This window comes from Somniosus microcephalus, chromosome 11 (assembly GCF_052327205.1).
Source record: "Somniosus microcephalus isolate GS21.2 chromosome 11, FLI_Smic_1.0, whole genome shotgun sequence".
Lineage (NCBI taxonomy): Eukaryota > Metazoa > Chordata > Chondrichthyes > Squaliformes > Somniosidae > Somniosus > Somniosus microcephalus.
The window spans coordinates 159480753-159496336 of NC_140997.1; the positions used below are offsets into that span (position 1 = coordinate 159480753).

General features: G+C 51.6%; 1 protein-coding gene across 1 annotated transcript in view; it reads left to right on the plus strand.

The window, feature by feature from the left end:
• Positions 1 to 9251: 9251 nt before the first annotated feature.
• LOC147110967 (protein NEDD1-like) overlaps positions 9252 to 15584 on the plus strand; it is a 122812-nt gene continuing 116479 nt past the window's right edge. The window contains exon 1 of the mRNA XM_086001390.1: positions 9252 to 9424. The gene's annotated coding sequence lies outside the window, so the exon portion shown is untranslated. The remainder of the gene's footprint in view (positions 9425 to 15584) is intronic.

Below are 15584 nucleotides of genomic sequence, written 5' to 3' on the forward strand. Positions count from 1 at the left end.
AATTCGGGTGCGCCGGGCCCAAACGGCGGCGGGCGCTAAAACCCTCCTTTAGCGCCTCAAAACGGGCGTGAACTTGGGTTTCCCGGCGCTAATCCCCCGCTGCGGCACCCGATGCGGTGCGGCAGGCGGGGGAACTGCAGGCCTCCTCCTCCTGTTAAGGAGGAGCTGCCTGCAGCCGACAACTGTCCGGCGGATTGACCCGACATCTGAGCCCGGCACCTCGGGGAAGTGCCAGGCTCGCATGAGACACTGATCAGGGCCGCGGGGGGGGAATGCAGGAGTCCGGGAAGGGAGGTGCGGGCAGGCGGCCGCCGGGAACACGGCCGGCCGCCGCTCCACCTTTATGCGCCGGCGCACACTGGGGGAAGACTCTGTTGCCAGAGTCTTAGTTGCGCCTGCCACGGGCGAGGCGGGCGCAACTGAATTTCGGCTTGGGGCCGGGTTACCACGGCAACCGGGACGCTGCGCACACCGATGACGTCATCGGTGCCGGCGCAGCGCTACCGGTCTACCGCCGCGGAAGGGCCCCAGGCAATTTAGGAATCGGCGCCAATTGCAGCGCTAGGCCCTCTAGCGCCGCAAAATCGGTGCTAAGGGCACTGAATTTCTAGGCCTATGAGCGCTAGAAGACATAACAGTAAGTGTAGTTCCAATATTCAAAAATGAGCTAGGCACGACAACAACTTGCCGTTACTGTAGTAAAACATCCCAAGGCACTTCACAGGAGCGTTATCAGACAAAAATTGACACTGAGCCAAAGAAGGAGACATTAGGACTGGTATGTTTTAAGCAGTCTTAAAGGAGGAGAGAGAGAGGTAGAAAGGTGAAGAGGTTTGGGGAGGGAATTCCAGAGCCTCGGGCGTAGGTGGCTGAAGACATGGCCGCCAATGGTGGAGCGAAGGAAGTGGGGAATGCACATGAGACTAGAGTTGAAGGAAGGGAAGGTTGTAGGGCTGGAGGAGGTTACAAAGATAAAGGAGGGGTGAGGCCATGGAGGAATTTGAACACAGGGTTGAGAATTTTAAATTTGAGACATTAACCTGGCCATTAGAGGTCAGTTAGACTAACATCCATACAGGGGGGAAAATGCTTGAGGGCATTCTATGGACTACTATAAATGAGCACCTAAAAAGTTAGCATGGATTTAGAAGTAATAAGTCATGCCTTCAAATCGACTTCATTTTTTGATGAGTTAACTAAAGATGCATTTCCACTACTGGTTTAGCATCAGTGCAAAAATGATTTCAGTAAGTGTAAATCCGGAGTCAGAGCCTGACCTGGAGGGGGAAGTCTCACACCACTTTAATGTGATGGCACATGGGGATAATTTTCAAAGTCACTGCCTGGCCCATCACTCACCTGATTTCAATGGAACAAAAATCAGGCCAATTTTACAACGGCTGGGTGATCCGCTCCAGCAAATTACCAGCCAGGACGTTGGAAATGATCCCCCATATAGAGTGTAAATCCAGTGTGGTGTCAAACTTGGTTTGCAAAGTACTCAGGGGGGCTGTTGGGCCTTAATTTAAATGTTATGGGAACAGATCTTCTCCCCTCCCTGCCCTATAAACATTTAAATTTCTAACTTTTGAGGGACAGACCTGTAGATGCGTGTATCGAGGGTCTCTGCACAACTTTCTTCTAAACAGGACAGTTTCAGTTCCAGCCAGACAGTAGCCAAGCACGCTTCTGCCGGGCTGGAACCTGAACTGGAGCTACCAGCAGCTGCAGTCACAGAATCTTATTCTTCTTAGGCAGTCCCTCGGAACCGAGGATGACTTGCTTCCACACTAAAAATTAGTTCTCAGGTGACTGATGAGTCCAATGTGGGACCTACAGTCTCTGTCACAGGTAGGGCAGACGGTGGTTGAAGGGACGGGTGGGAGGGGTTCTTGGGTTGACGTGGGCTCCTTCCACTGTTTGCGCTTGGCTTCTGCTTGCTCCCAGCGAAGAGACTCGAGGTGTTCGGCGCCTTCCCGGATGCTTCTCCTCCACTTGGTGCGGTCTTGTGCCAGGGATTCCCAGGTGTCGGTGGGGATCTTGCACTTTTTCAAGGAGGCGTTGAGGGTGTCCTTGAAGCGTTTCCTCTGCCCGCCTGGGGCTCTCTTGCCGTGCCGGAGCTTCAAGTAGAGCGCTTGTTTTGGGAGACTCGTATCGGGCATGCAGATGATGTGGTCAAAGCTTCGATGGTGGGGATGTTGGCCTGAGCGAGAACACTGACATTGGTGCGCCTATCCTGCCAATGGGTTTGCAGGATCTTGTGGAGGCAGCGTTGGTGGTACCGCGCCAGTGCTTTGAGGTGCCTGCTGTACATGGTCCATGTCTCTGAAGCATACAGGAGGGCGGGTTATCACTACTGCTCTGTAGACCATGAGCTTAGTGCCGGGTTTGAGGTCCTGGTCTTCAAACACTCTCTTCCTCAGGTGACCGAAGGCTGCACTGGCACACTGAAAGCGATGTTGGTCATCGATGTCTGCCCTTGTTGACAGCAGGCTCCCGAGGTATGGAAAGTGGTGCACGTTGTCCAAGGCCTCGTCATGGATTTTGATAATCGGGGAGCAGTACTGTGTGGCAGGGTCAGGTTGGTAGAGGACCTTTGTCTTACGGATGTTTAGTGTAAGGCCCATGCTCTCGTACGCTTTGGTGAAGGTGTTGCCAACGGTTTGGAGTTCAACCTCAGAGTGTGCGCAGACACAAGCATCGTCTGCATACTGTAATTCGATGACAGAGGATGAGACGACCTTGGATCTGGACTGGAGGCGACGGAGGTTGAACAGTTTCCCATTTGTTCTGCAGATTAGCTCCACTCCAGCGGGGAGCTTACTGAGGGTGAGATGGAGCATTGCAGCCAGGAAGATCGAGAAGAGCGTTGGTGCGATGACACAGCCTTGCTTGACCCCGGTCCGTACGTGAATTGGGTCTGTGGTGGATCCATTGGTCAGGATCACGGCTTGCATGTCGTCGTGAAGAAGGCGGAGGATGGTGACAAACTTTTGAGGGCAGCCGAATTTGAGGAGGACACTCCATAATCCCTCATGGTTGACAGTGTTGAAGGCCTTTGTGAGGTCAAAGGCGGCCATGTACAGCGATTGCTGCTGTTCCCTGCATTTGTCTTGTAGTTATCGCGCGGTGAAGATCATGTCCATTGTGCCATTTAGTGGGCGGAATCTGCATTGCGACTCTGGGAGGAGCTCGTCAGCCACTGGGAGAAGGCGTTTGAGGAGGATTCTTACGATGACTTTCCCTGTGGCAGACAGCAGGGAGACTCCTCTGTAATTACCGCAATCGGGCTTGTCACCTTTCTTGAAGATGGTCATGATTATGGCATCTCTGAGATCACCTGGCATGCTCTTGTCCTTCCAAATAAGAGAAATGAGTTCATGTATTCGCAGCAATAGTGCTTCTCCGCCTGTTTTAGCGCCTCAGCAGGGATTCCATCTGCTCCTGAGGCCTTGTTGTTGTTCAGTTGTCGGATGGCCTTTTCCACCTCATGCCGGGCTGGGGTTGTGCTGATGTGGTGGCGGGTAGCATGCTGTGGGATGGAGTTGAGGACACTCGCGTCGAAGACAGAGTCTCGATTAAGAAGATCTCCTAAGTGCTCCTTCCAGCGGGCACTTGATAAGTACCTCTCCTTTCTTGGCCCGCAGTGGGGTAAGATCTTGGGTCATAGGCGGTCTTGACTGTGCTAAAGAATCCATGCACATCATGGTTGTCGGCTAGCTGCTGGATCTCCTGTGCTTTCTCCATCCACCACCTATTCTTTAGGTAGGGTTGCGAAGGGGTGGAAAGTTTCCGGTAAATTTCCGGAAATTTTCCACGGGAGGTTTAGCTTGGGAATTTTGCCCAAAAAAGCACATGCTAGCATAATATAGTTTTTTTTGTATTTCTTTCACTTTTTTTCCCCACAGGTCCTCTCTTAAAATTACTAACAGAGATGGAATCTTAATTATTAAGGAATTTCTTAATCAATATATGTTTACCTTCTTACTTGGCTTGTTTTAATAATTACAAGTTGTGGGTGACTGTGAACAAATGTGTCCTGATTGGTTGGATGAGTGGATGAGCGATTAGCTCCCTCTATTGGTGATGTACCGTCGTGCATGCACAGGTCATGCTTCCATCACATGGAGCATCAGGAAAAATTTACTCACCCTGTTGCAATCGTGCTGATCGACCACAGTTCGACACAGAGACAAATGCCCTTTATTTCTCTGCATAGAACAATGCCACGTTTACCATCGGATGTGTGGAAGCATTTTACCCCAGTCATTAAAGATGGAAAGACTGTGTACATGTGCAAACACTGTACAAAGCTATATGTAAAGAATGCCACAAAGATGCAGCAGCATTTATCCAAATGCAACTTCACTCAAAGCTCACAGCAGTCAGCCCAGAGTTCCTCTGCTTCCATTCAAGAAGATGATGGTTCACATTCAGCATCAGGCTCCTTATCATCAGCAACTGCTGGCCCACTTGGAAGGTTCTTTGATACAATGGATAACCATAGCCAGAAGAATGCAGATGAGTGCCTTGCTCGAGCTGTATATGCGGCAGGCTCACCCCTTATGCTCACAGCCAATGTGTACTGGAAGAGATTTTTCAATGTTATTTGCCCTGCATACTGTCCTCCCACCAGACATGCTTTGTCTACTTACTTGCTGGAGGCTGAGTATAACAGAATCCAAGGAAAGCTCAAAGAAACAATAGAGATGGCAGACTGTGTTGCAGTTATCTCAGATGGGTGGTCAAATGTACGAGGGGAGGGCATCATAAACGACAACATCTCCACTCCTCTCCCAGTGTTCTTCAAGAGCACAGACACAAAGGACAACAGACACACAGGCACATACATTGCTGATGAGCTGAAAGCGGTCATCAACAATCTTGGATCGCAAAAGGTCTTTGCAGTAGTTACTGACAATGCTGCGAATATGAAGGCTGCTTGGGCTCAGATGGAGGAGGCCTACCCTCATATTACGTCTATTGGGTGCGCAGCTCACGGGCTCAACCTGCTCCTCAAGGACATCATGGGTTTGAGAACCATGGAAACACTGTACAAGAGAGCCAAGCAAGTTGTTAAGTATGTCAGGGGAAAACAGGTAGTTGCAGCAACCTACAACTCCAAGCAAACGACAAAGAACAAGAACACCACACTGAAGCTGCCCAGCAACACTAGATAGGGTGGCATTGTCATAATGTACAACAGCCTTCTGGAGGGTAAGGAGTCGCTGCAAGAAATGGCAATATCCCAGTCTGGGGATATGGAAACCACCATCAAGAAAATACTGCTGGATGATGTGTTTTGGGAGAGAGTGGTTCGCAGCCTTAAACTACTCTCACCACTAGCATCTGCAATTGCTCAGATTGAAGGAGATGACACTGTCTTGTCAGATGTTCTCAGGCTTTTTGCTGATTTAAAAGAACAAATCAGCATTGCCCTACCCACATCCCTGCTGCTCAAAGCAGAGGGGAATGCAATTGTTCAATTCATACAGACGCGTCAAGAATTTAGTGTCAAGCCGATTCATGCTGCAGCATACATGCTGGACCCAAAGCATGTTGGGAGACCAATACTTTCTGGAGAACAGATCAACAGTGCTTACAATGTGATTTCTACCCTCTCACGCCACCTCAATCTGGACGTGGGCAAAGTTCTGGGAAGTCTGGCAAAGTTCTCTACCAAGCAAGGTCTTTGGAATGGGGATGGGATATGGGAATCTCACAAGCATATCAGTGCAAATACCTGGTGGAAGGGACTTTGTACATCTGAGGCCCTGTCACCCAGTGCATCGGTGATGCTCCAAATCCCACCTTCATCAGTGGCCTCTGAACGAAACTGGTCACTTTTTGGGAATACGCATACAAAGGTGCGCAACAGGCTGACTAACAACAGAGTGGAGAAACTGGTGGCTATCCGGGCGAACCTACAACTTATTGAGCCAGATACAGAAGTGTCCACCACACAGCTAGACAGTGACACAGAGGAGGAAATGGACAAGTCAGAGCCAGAGTCAGAGAATCAGGAGGAGCAATGATGAGTAGAAGACTCATAAGGGAAAAATAAGGGCAAATTACAGGCTAAATAAGCTGACGCTCTTTTTATTTTATTTTAGATGGGTCTTTTTTGTGGGGGTTCAATAAAGTTCAAAATTATAACCTAAATAAAGTTTTGAAAGCTTGTTTTTACTTGTATGAAACAGTATGTCTAATTTTGAGGACAAAGATAATATAAGGGTCAGAGACAAAACCCATCAGTGTGCAAAAAAAACTCAAAATTCCCAAAATTCCCAAAAATTCCCATGGAAAGTTTCCTCTTTTAAAAATTCCCGGAATTTTGCAACTCTATCTTTAGGTCACGAGTTTTTTGTTGGACCTCGACCTTCAGGCGTCTGTAGAGCTGCTTTCTTGCTCTCGAGTTCTGTTTCTGTTTCCAGATCAGGAATGCCTTGCGCTTGCGGCTTATTAGCTCCTGGATCTCCTGGTCATTCTCGTCGAACCCGTCTTGGTGTTTCCTGGTTGAGTGACCGAGTATCTCTTCACAGGTGCTGATTAAGGAGGCCTTGAGTGCAGGTCAGTCGCTGTGGACATTCTGTGTCTCTGAATCACTGGGAGTCGTCAGGTTGGTTGTGAGGCGCAGGCTGAATAGGGCTTTCTTAGCAGGGTCTTTGAGTGCTCCAGTGTTGATTTTCCTGTGGCATTGCTTCTGTTGCCGCCGCTGTTTTGGGGCTACATTGATGGAGATGACAGAGCGGATTAGGCGGTGGTCTGTCCAGCAGTTGCCAGCTCCTGTCATGGCATGGGTGATGCAGACGTCCTTGCGGTCCCTCGTTTGGACGATGACATAGTCCAGCAGATGCCAGTGCATGGAGTGAGGGTGTTGCCATGAAGCCTTGTACTTGTCTCTCTGACGGAACAAGGTGTTGGTTATGACAAGGCCATGTTCTAAGCATTGCGTCAATAGGAGGGAACCAGTGCAGTTGGCTTTCCCTAACCCCTCTCTGCCGATCGCACCTCCCCAGAGGTCTGTGTCCTTTCCAACTCTGGCGTTGAAGTTGCCAAGAAGGATCAGCTTGTCGCCTGTTGGGACTCACGACAGGGATTGTTCGAGGTTGGAGTAGAATTCCTCTTTGGTCTCGTCTGTGGCTTCCAGTGTTGGGGCGTACGCACTGATGACCGTAGTGCACTGGTTCCGGGCTAGGGTGAGCCGTAGAGTCATGAGGCGTTCGTTTATTCCACAAGGGGAGTCTCCGAGACATTCAACTAGCTCATTTTTTATGGTGAAGCCTACCCCATGGAGGCGGCATTCTTCTTCAGGTTTGCCTTTCCAGAAGAAGGTGTAACCACCGTCTTGCTCCTTGAGCTGGCCTTCCCCTACAACACAGGAGACCATTTGGCCCATATGCGTTGGCTCTTTCGAACAGCAATCTAGTTAGACCCACTCGTTCCCCATATCACTGCAGTTTTTCTCCTTCAAGTATTTATCCAATTCCCTTTTGAAGGCTACTATTGAATCTGTTTCCACCACCCTATTAGGCATTGCATTCCAAATCCTAACCACTCGTTGCGTAAAAAAGTTTTCCCTCATGTCACCTCTGGTTCTTTTGCCAATCACCTTAAATTTGTGCCCCCCCTGATTATCGACCCTTCAGCCATTGGAAACAGTTTCTCCTAATTTACTATATCTAACCCCTTCGTGATTTGAAACACCTCTATCAAATCTCCTCTTAGCCTTCTCTGTTCTAAAGAGAACAACCCCAGCTTCTCCAGTCTATCCACGTAACTGTAATCCCTTATCCCTGGACCCATTCTAGTAAATCTCATCTGTACCCTCTCCAAAGCCTTCACGTCCTTCCTAAAAAGTGTGGTGGCCAGAATTGGACACAATACTCCAGCAGGGGTAGTAAAAATGCTTCGTGGATGAGGGTAATCAGTTGATTTAGTTTACTTTGATTTTCAACAAGGTGTTTGACAAAGGTTGAGGCTCACAGAATTCTTAACAAATTGTTCAGGGAGGTTAAGGTTTGGTTTAGCAATAGAAGACATAGGTGGTGACAAGTGGAAAATGCTCTGTAGGGAAACAGTAACCAATGTCTTTCTACTGGAATCTGCTTTGGGATTCCAACTGTTCACAAAATTACTGAATGATACATTGTGGTAATACTGAATTTGCTGATAACATGAACATTTTAGGCAGGTAATACATATAATAGAGTTTGGTTATAGATTATAGTTAGACTAATATGCAGAGGCTGTGATTATGATATTAATTATGCAGATAGATTTTAATGTGAATAAATGTAGGGTAATGTGTATAGGAACACTCAACAGCAAAATATGTATATCAGTCACTGTAGAGTCAAAGATAAGGGTGCTGGGCTGAAAAAAGAAAAAAAGTTCAGCAAGATATTAAAAGGCATCTGACCCAAATTAACTAGGCAGAACAATTATCAAACAAATCAGCACATCAGTAGTGGGAAATCTTCAAATATGGGAGGTCAATTAATATTTTTGAAAATAATTTGTCACTAGCTCTGGGAGAAATATGACAGAGATCTCTGCACTTGCTTGGAAGGAACCTGCCATGTAGAGTTCAATGCTGCTGAAGCCTTGACAGCCACTGACAGAACTATCACAGTGCTGAAATTGGTTTCCAGGTCTGGTTGTAGTGGTGTACATAACTCTATGATGGCACCCTATGGGGATCATAGACTGCGCAGGCAGGTGTCTACTGACAGGCGGTGTGAGAACATATTTGAATGGAGCATCTAAGGTGCAAACACATCTGTACAGCATGACTCCTCTTCCACCAGGACCTGCAAGTAGAATGGAATGCCCATATAATTACCCATAAATGCACCTTCTTCCAAGGCATACTAACTGTGGTTGGTCCTAATCCTAGAGGTTGCATCAAATGACCTCTTGCCTCCAAGTGCCCCGACAGTCAAACAGCCATTCTTCCCCAACTCTTAATATTTTTATTAACTAATAAATAAGTGTTCAAAGAAAATGAAAAAAACACCCTGTCTTTTTTAAGCCTGTGATTTTTCTGGTGGGCTGTTCACAGCCCTGTCCTAGAGATTAACCTTCAATTCCTGGAGAGTCCAGGGCAATCCTGGGGCGTTAACAAGCCTGCTCTTTCCCCGTTAATCATAACATCACTGAACTGGTTCAAACAAGAAACTCTCTCCCTTTTACAGAGCAATAAAAATGGACCAGCCTCTTCTCATCAGCAACCTGATGAGCATACAGAACAAGAAATAAAAGTTTGACCGAATAGTTTTTTTTTCTTACTTTGGTTTTCACTTGAATCCCTTCTAACTGAAGTGCCTGAGAGCTGCTGGAAGGTTGGCGGTCTATTGCTTCCTGCGCTAGAGGGGGCGGTGACGGGTGTGGTCAGCAGGGTCCATCTGAGGCATTACTTGAGGTGGGTTATTGAGAGGGCGCCAGGTCATAGCACAGCAAGTCGTGTTCTAGTCTCTTTCCTTCCCCACCCCAAACTTTCCCAGCAGAATTATTCACTCCATTTCTCTTGCAAACCAACCGGCGGACATTTACAAACCGCTCCAGCTTTAATCGGCGGATGGCGCGCCGGCTCACGGCCAAAACTTCGCGATTAAAAATGCAGGCTATTTTTATATCAAGCCTTTTTGGGGGTGGGGAGCCAGGCTAATTTTGTTTTATTAGGTTTAATTTAATTATTTTGTTAATAGTTTTAAAAACGCTTGTTTCCCCCATGAATAGATTTTCAAACTGGGGTTGGTTAATGGATCTTGGGGCGGGGGGAGAGGAGAGGAGAGAAGGTTCTGGGGGCGCCCCTCACGCACAAGTTTGAAAACGACAATACTTTGGAGTGAATTTGTTGCTTTGCCTGTTTTATGTAGTGAGCACATGAATGTTAAGACTGATAGCCAGAACTAATGGAACAGCCTCAGTAAGGAATAAATGGTCGGGGGGAGGGATGGAAATTGGTGGTGGGGAAATCTTTAACACCCATTAAATAGATGATTATAGAGAAAATGATTTGGCCATAGCAGCTGCCAGCAGATGTAATGTTCATAATTAAATATTTTTGTACATTGTTGGTGAGTGTTTTACAGAAGAACTTCTAAGTTTTATTTCGCTGGTATAGTTGGCTGACAGGTTATATAACTTGGACTGTTAAGCACAGAGCTAGAGACCAGAATGAAATTAACCAGTCTTAACTTTAAAATATACTTTCTCTTTCCCCCCCCACCCCCATTACAAAGTAATGACTATATGTTGAATCGATCCTGAGTGAAAGCAGTTAATCCTGTGTTAATACCATTCAAAAGATGGATGAATATTTGGTTAAGATTGATTTGAGATACAATGGTAAGTAAAGATGATCAAAAGCTGTTTTGACGATGATGCCTTGGTGCTGGAACCTTGGAAATGATGTCATGAAAGGCAAGTGGTGAAGAATGAATAATGTAAGCACTGTAGCTTTGCTGGACTTAACTTTTGGGTGCTTTATCAAAACTTCCCTCGGGAGGTCAAAAGGGTTGGTTAGAGTCCATGGAAAAACTAATTGTACAACCACAACATCGAGACATTTTCTTGTTCTGTGCTCTATGTTCCTAAGACTTATCTCTACTGGACATTGTTTACTGGTTTTTTGGGTTTGAATATTGTGTGGGTTTATTTTCCTGTAGGTGTAGAAATTACTGATTTAATGGGACCTCACAAACCAGTTGTGGAATTCCTGGAGCTGGAAATGTAATAACATGCTAGATTCTGGTTCTTATTGCTGAGAAGATTTGTCAGTTTTTTTTAATTCATTGATGGGATGTGGGTGCCGCTGGCTAGGCCTGCATTTAGTGCCCATCCCTAATTGCCCTTGAGAAGATGGTGGTGAGCCACCTTCTTGAACCGCTGCAGTCCATATGGTGTAGGTACACCCACAATGCTGTTAGGAAGGGAGTTCCAGGATTTTGGCCCAGCGACAGTGAAGGAACGGCGATACAGGTCCAAGTCAGGATGGTGTGTGGCTTGGAGGGGAACTTGTAGGTGGTGATGTTCCCATGCGTCTGCTGCCCTTGTCCTAAGTGGTAGAGGTCGTGGGTTTGGAAGGTGCTGTTGAAGGAGCTTTGGCGAGTTGCTGCAGTGCATCTAGTAGATGGTACACACTGCAGCCACAATGCGCTGGTGGTGGAGGGAGTGAATGTTGAAGGTGGTGGATGGAGTGCCAATCAAGCGGGCTGCTTTATCCTGAATGGTGTCGAGCTTCTTGAGTGTTGTTGGAGCTGCACTCATCCAGGCAAGCGGAGAGTATTCCATCACACTCCTGACTTGTGCTTTGTAGATGGTGGAAAGGCTTTGGGGGGTCAGGAGGTGAGACACTCGCCGCAGAATTCCCAGCCTCTGGCCTGCTCTTGTAGCCACAGTATTTATATGGCTGGTCCAGCTCAGTTTCTGATCAATGGTAACCCCCAGGATGTGGATAGTGGGGGATTCAGCGATGGTAATGCCATTGAATGTCAAGGGGAGACGGTTAGAGTCTCGCTTGTTGGAGATGGTCATTGCCTGGCACTTGTGTGGTGCGAATGTTACTTGTCAGCCCAAGTCTGAATGTTGTCCAGGTCTTGCTGCATATGGACACGGACTGCGTCAGTATCTGATGAGTCTCGAATGGTGCTGAACAGTATGCAATCATCAGCGAACATCCCCACTTCTGCCCTTATGATGGAGGGAAGGTCATTGATGAAACAGCTGAAGATGGTTGGGCCTAGGACATGGCCCTGAGGAACTCCTGCAGTGATGTCATGTGATTGGGATGAATGACCTCTTGAACTCTTAAGATGAAGGATCTATCATGAATTTGAGAATACAAATGTTCTCTTGCTGATTATGGGAGGACACAGAAATCAATTCTGCATCTTTCAGAGCAAGAAGTCTTGGCGGTTTATCATTATATCATGGGGGTAAGCTGGTAGAAAAGAGTCTGGTGGGCCATTTCACTTGCCTAAAGCAGTCCTGAAGTCAACATCAAAGAAGCAAGGTAGACACCAGAAAAGTGGCTATTTTGCCCCCTTATCTATGGTGTGACAGGGATGGCTATTTTGTTTGGCTGCCCAAATGATCATACCTATTTAGACTCTCATTAGTCTGAATGGACCTTCCTCAGTTATTCAGGAAGCTAACAAACATAGGAACAGGAGTAGACAATTCAGCCCATCAAGCTTGTTCTGCCATTCAGTTAGACCATGGCTGATCTGTATCTTTACTCCATTACACTTGTCAATCTCTGTTTTTAAATTTTCAAATGACCTTGCCTCAACAGCTTATTGGGGAAGAGTTTTCCAGATTTCCACTGCCCTTTGTGTGAAGGAGTGCTTTCTGACATCATGTCTGAACAGCCTAGCTCTAATTTTAAGGTTATGTCCCTGTTGTTCTGGACTCTCCACCAAATCGCTCGCGCTCGCTCTCGCTCTGGCGCTCGCTCTCTCTCTCTCGCTCTGGCACTCGCTCTCTCTCTCTCGCTCTGGCGCTCGCTCTCTCTCTCTCTCGCTCTGGCGCACTCTCTCTCTCGCACTGGCGCGCTCTCTCTCTCTCGCACTGGCGCGCTCTCTCTCTCTCGCACTGGCGCGCTCTCTCTCTCTCTCGCTCTGGCGCGCTCTCTCTCGCTCTGGCGCGCGCTCTCTCTCTCGCTCTCGCTCTGGCGCGCGCTCTCTCTCTCGCTCTTGCGCGCTCTCTCTCTCTCTCTCGCTCTGGCGCGCTCTCTCTCGCTCTCGCTCTGGCGCGCTCTCTCTCTCGCTCTCGCTCTGGCGCGCTCTCTCTCTCTCGCTCTCGCTCTGGCGCGCTCTCTCTCTCTCGCTCTGGCGCGCTCTCTCTCTCTCGCTCTCGCTCTGGCGCGCTCTCTCTCTCTCGCTCTCGCTCTGGCGCGCTCTCGCTCTGGCGCGCTCGCTCTCTCTCGCTCTGGCGCGCTCGCTCTCGCTCTCGCTCTGGCGCGCTCTCGCTCTCGCTCTCGCTCTGGCGCGCTCGCTCGCTCTCGCTCTCGCTCTGGCGCGCTCGCTCGCTGTCGCTCTGGCGCGCTCGCTCGCTCTCGCTCTCGCTCTCGCTCTCGCTCTCGCTCTGGCGCGCTCGCGCTCTCTCGCTCTCGCTCTGGCGCGCTCGCGCTCTCTCTCTTGCTCTCGCGCGCTCGCTCTCTCTCGCTCTGGCGCGCTTGCGCTCTCTCCGCTCGCTCGCTCGCTCTCTCGCTCTCGCGCGCTCTCTCGCTCTGGCGCGCTCTCTCTCTCTCGCGCTCTCTCTCTCTCGCTCTGGCGCGCTCTCTCTCTCTCGCTCTCGCTCTGGCGCGCTCTCTCTCTCTCGCTCTCGCTCTGGCGCGCTCTCGCTCTGGCGCGCTCTCTCTCGCTCTCGCTCTGGCGCGCTCTCTCGCTCTGGCGCGCTCTCTCTCTCTCTCGCTCTCGCTCTGGCGCGCTCTCTCTCTCGCTCTCGCTCTGGCGCGCTCTCTCTCGTTCTCGCTCTGGCGCGCTCTCTCTCTCGCTCTCGCTCTGGCGCGCTCTCTCTCGCTCTGGCGCGCTCTCTCTCTCTCGCTCTCGCTCTGGCGCGCTCTCGCTCTGGCGCGCTCTCTCGCTCTCGCTCTCGCTCTGGCGCGCTCTCTCTCGCTCTCGCTCTGGCGCGCTCTCTCGCTCTCGCTCTGGCGCGCTCTCTCTCTCTCTCGCGCGCTCTCTCTCGCTCTCGCTCTGGCGCGCTCTCTCGCTCTCGCTCTGGCGCGCTCTCTCGCTCTGGCGCGCTCTCTCTCGCTCTCGCTCTGGCGCGCTCTCTCTCGCTCTCGCTCTGGCGCGCTCTCTCTCGCTCTCGCTCTGGCGCGCTCTCTCTCGCTCTCGCTCTGGCGCGCTCTCTCTCGCTCTCGCTCTGGCGCGCTCTCTCTCGCTCTCGCTCTGGCGCGCGCTCTCTCGCTCTCGCTCTGGCGCGCTCTCTCTCGCTCTCGCTCTGGCACGCTCTCTCTCGCTCTCGCTCTGGCGCGCTCTCTCTCGCTCTCGCTCTGGCGCGCTCTCTCTCGCTCTCGCTCTGGCGCTCTCTCTCTCTCGCTCTCGCTCTGGCGCGCTCTCTCTCTCTCTCGCTCTCGCTCTGGCGCGCTCTCTCTCTCGCTCTCGCTCTGGCGCGCTCTCTCTCGCTCTCGCTCTGGCGCGCTCTCTCTCGCTCTCGCGCGCTCTCTGGCGCGCTCTCTCTCTCTCTCGCTCTCGCTCTGGCGCGCTCTCTCTCGCTCTCGCTCTGGCGCGCTCTCTCTCGCTCTCGCTCTGGCGCGCTCTCTCTCGCTCTCGCTCTGGCGCGCTCTCTCTCGCTCTCGCGCGCTCTCTGGCGCGCTCTCTCTCTCGCTCTCGCTCTGGCGCGCTCTCTCTCGCTCTCGCTCTGGCGCTCTCTCTCTCGCTCTCGCTCTGGCGCGCTCTCTCTCTCTCGCTCTCGCTCTGGCGCGCTCTCTCTCTCTCGCTCTCGCTCTGGCGCGCGCTCTCTCGCTCTCGCTCTGGCGCGCTCTCGCTCTCGCTCTCGCTCTGGCGCGCTCTCTCTCGCTCTGGCGCGCGCTCTCTCTCGCTCTCGCTCTGGCGCGCTCTCGCTCTCGCTCTGGCGCGCTCTCTCTCGCTCTGGCGCGCTCTCTCTCTCTCGCTCTCGCTCTGGCGCGCTCTCTCTCTCTCTCGCTCTCGCTCTGGCGTGCTCTCTCTCGCTCTCGCTCTGGCGCGCTCTCTCTCTCTCTCGCTCTCGCTCTGGCGCGCTCTCTCTCTCGCTCTCGCTCTGGCGCGCTCTCTCTCTCTCGCTCTCGCTCTGGCGCGCTCTCTCTCGCTCGCTCTGGCGCGCTCTCTCTCGCTCTCGCGCGCTCTCTCTCGCTCTCGCTCTGGCGCGCTCTCTCTCTCGCTCTCGCTCTGGCGCGCTCGCTCTCGCTCTCGCTCTGGCGCTCTCGCTCTCGCTCTGGCGCTCTCGCTCTGGCGCGCTCTCTCGCTCTGGCGCGCTCTCTCGCTCTCGCTCTGGCGCGCTCTCTCGCTCTCGCTCTGGCGCGCTCTCTCGCTCTGGCGCGCTCTCTCGCTCTCGCTCTGGCGCGCTCTCTCGCTCTCGCTCTGGCGCGCTCTCTCGCTCTCGCTCTGGCGCGCTCTCTCGCTCTCGCTCTGGCGCGCGCTCTCGCTCTCGCGCGCTCTCTCGCTCTCGCGCGCTCTCTCGCTCTCGCGCGCTCTCTCGCTCTCGCGCGCTCTCGCTCTCGCTCTGGCGCGCTCTCTCGCTCTCGCTCTCGCTCTGGCGCGCTCTCTCGCTCTCGCTCTGGCGCGCGCGCTCGCTCTGGCGCGCGCTCGCTCTGGCGCGCTCTCTCGCTCTCGCTCTGGCGCGCTCTCTCGCTCTCGCTCTGGCGCGCTCTCTCGCTCTCGCTCTGGCGCGCTCTCTCGCTCTCGCTCTGGCGCGCTCTCTCTCGCTCTCGCTCTGGCGCGCTCTCTCGCTCTCGCTCTGGCGCGCTCTCTCTCGCTCTCTCTCGCTCTCGCTCTGGCGCGCTCTCTCTCGCTCTGGCGCGCTCTCTCTCGCTCTCGCTCTGGCGCGCTCTCTCTCGCTCTCGCTCTGGCGCGCTCTCTCTCGCTCTCGCTCTG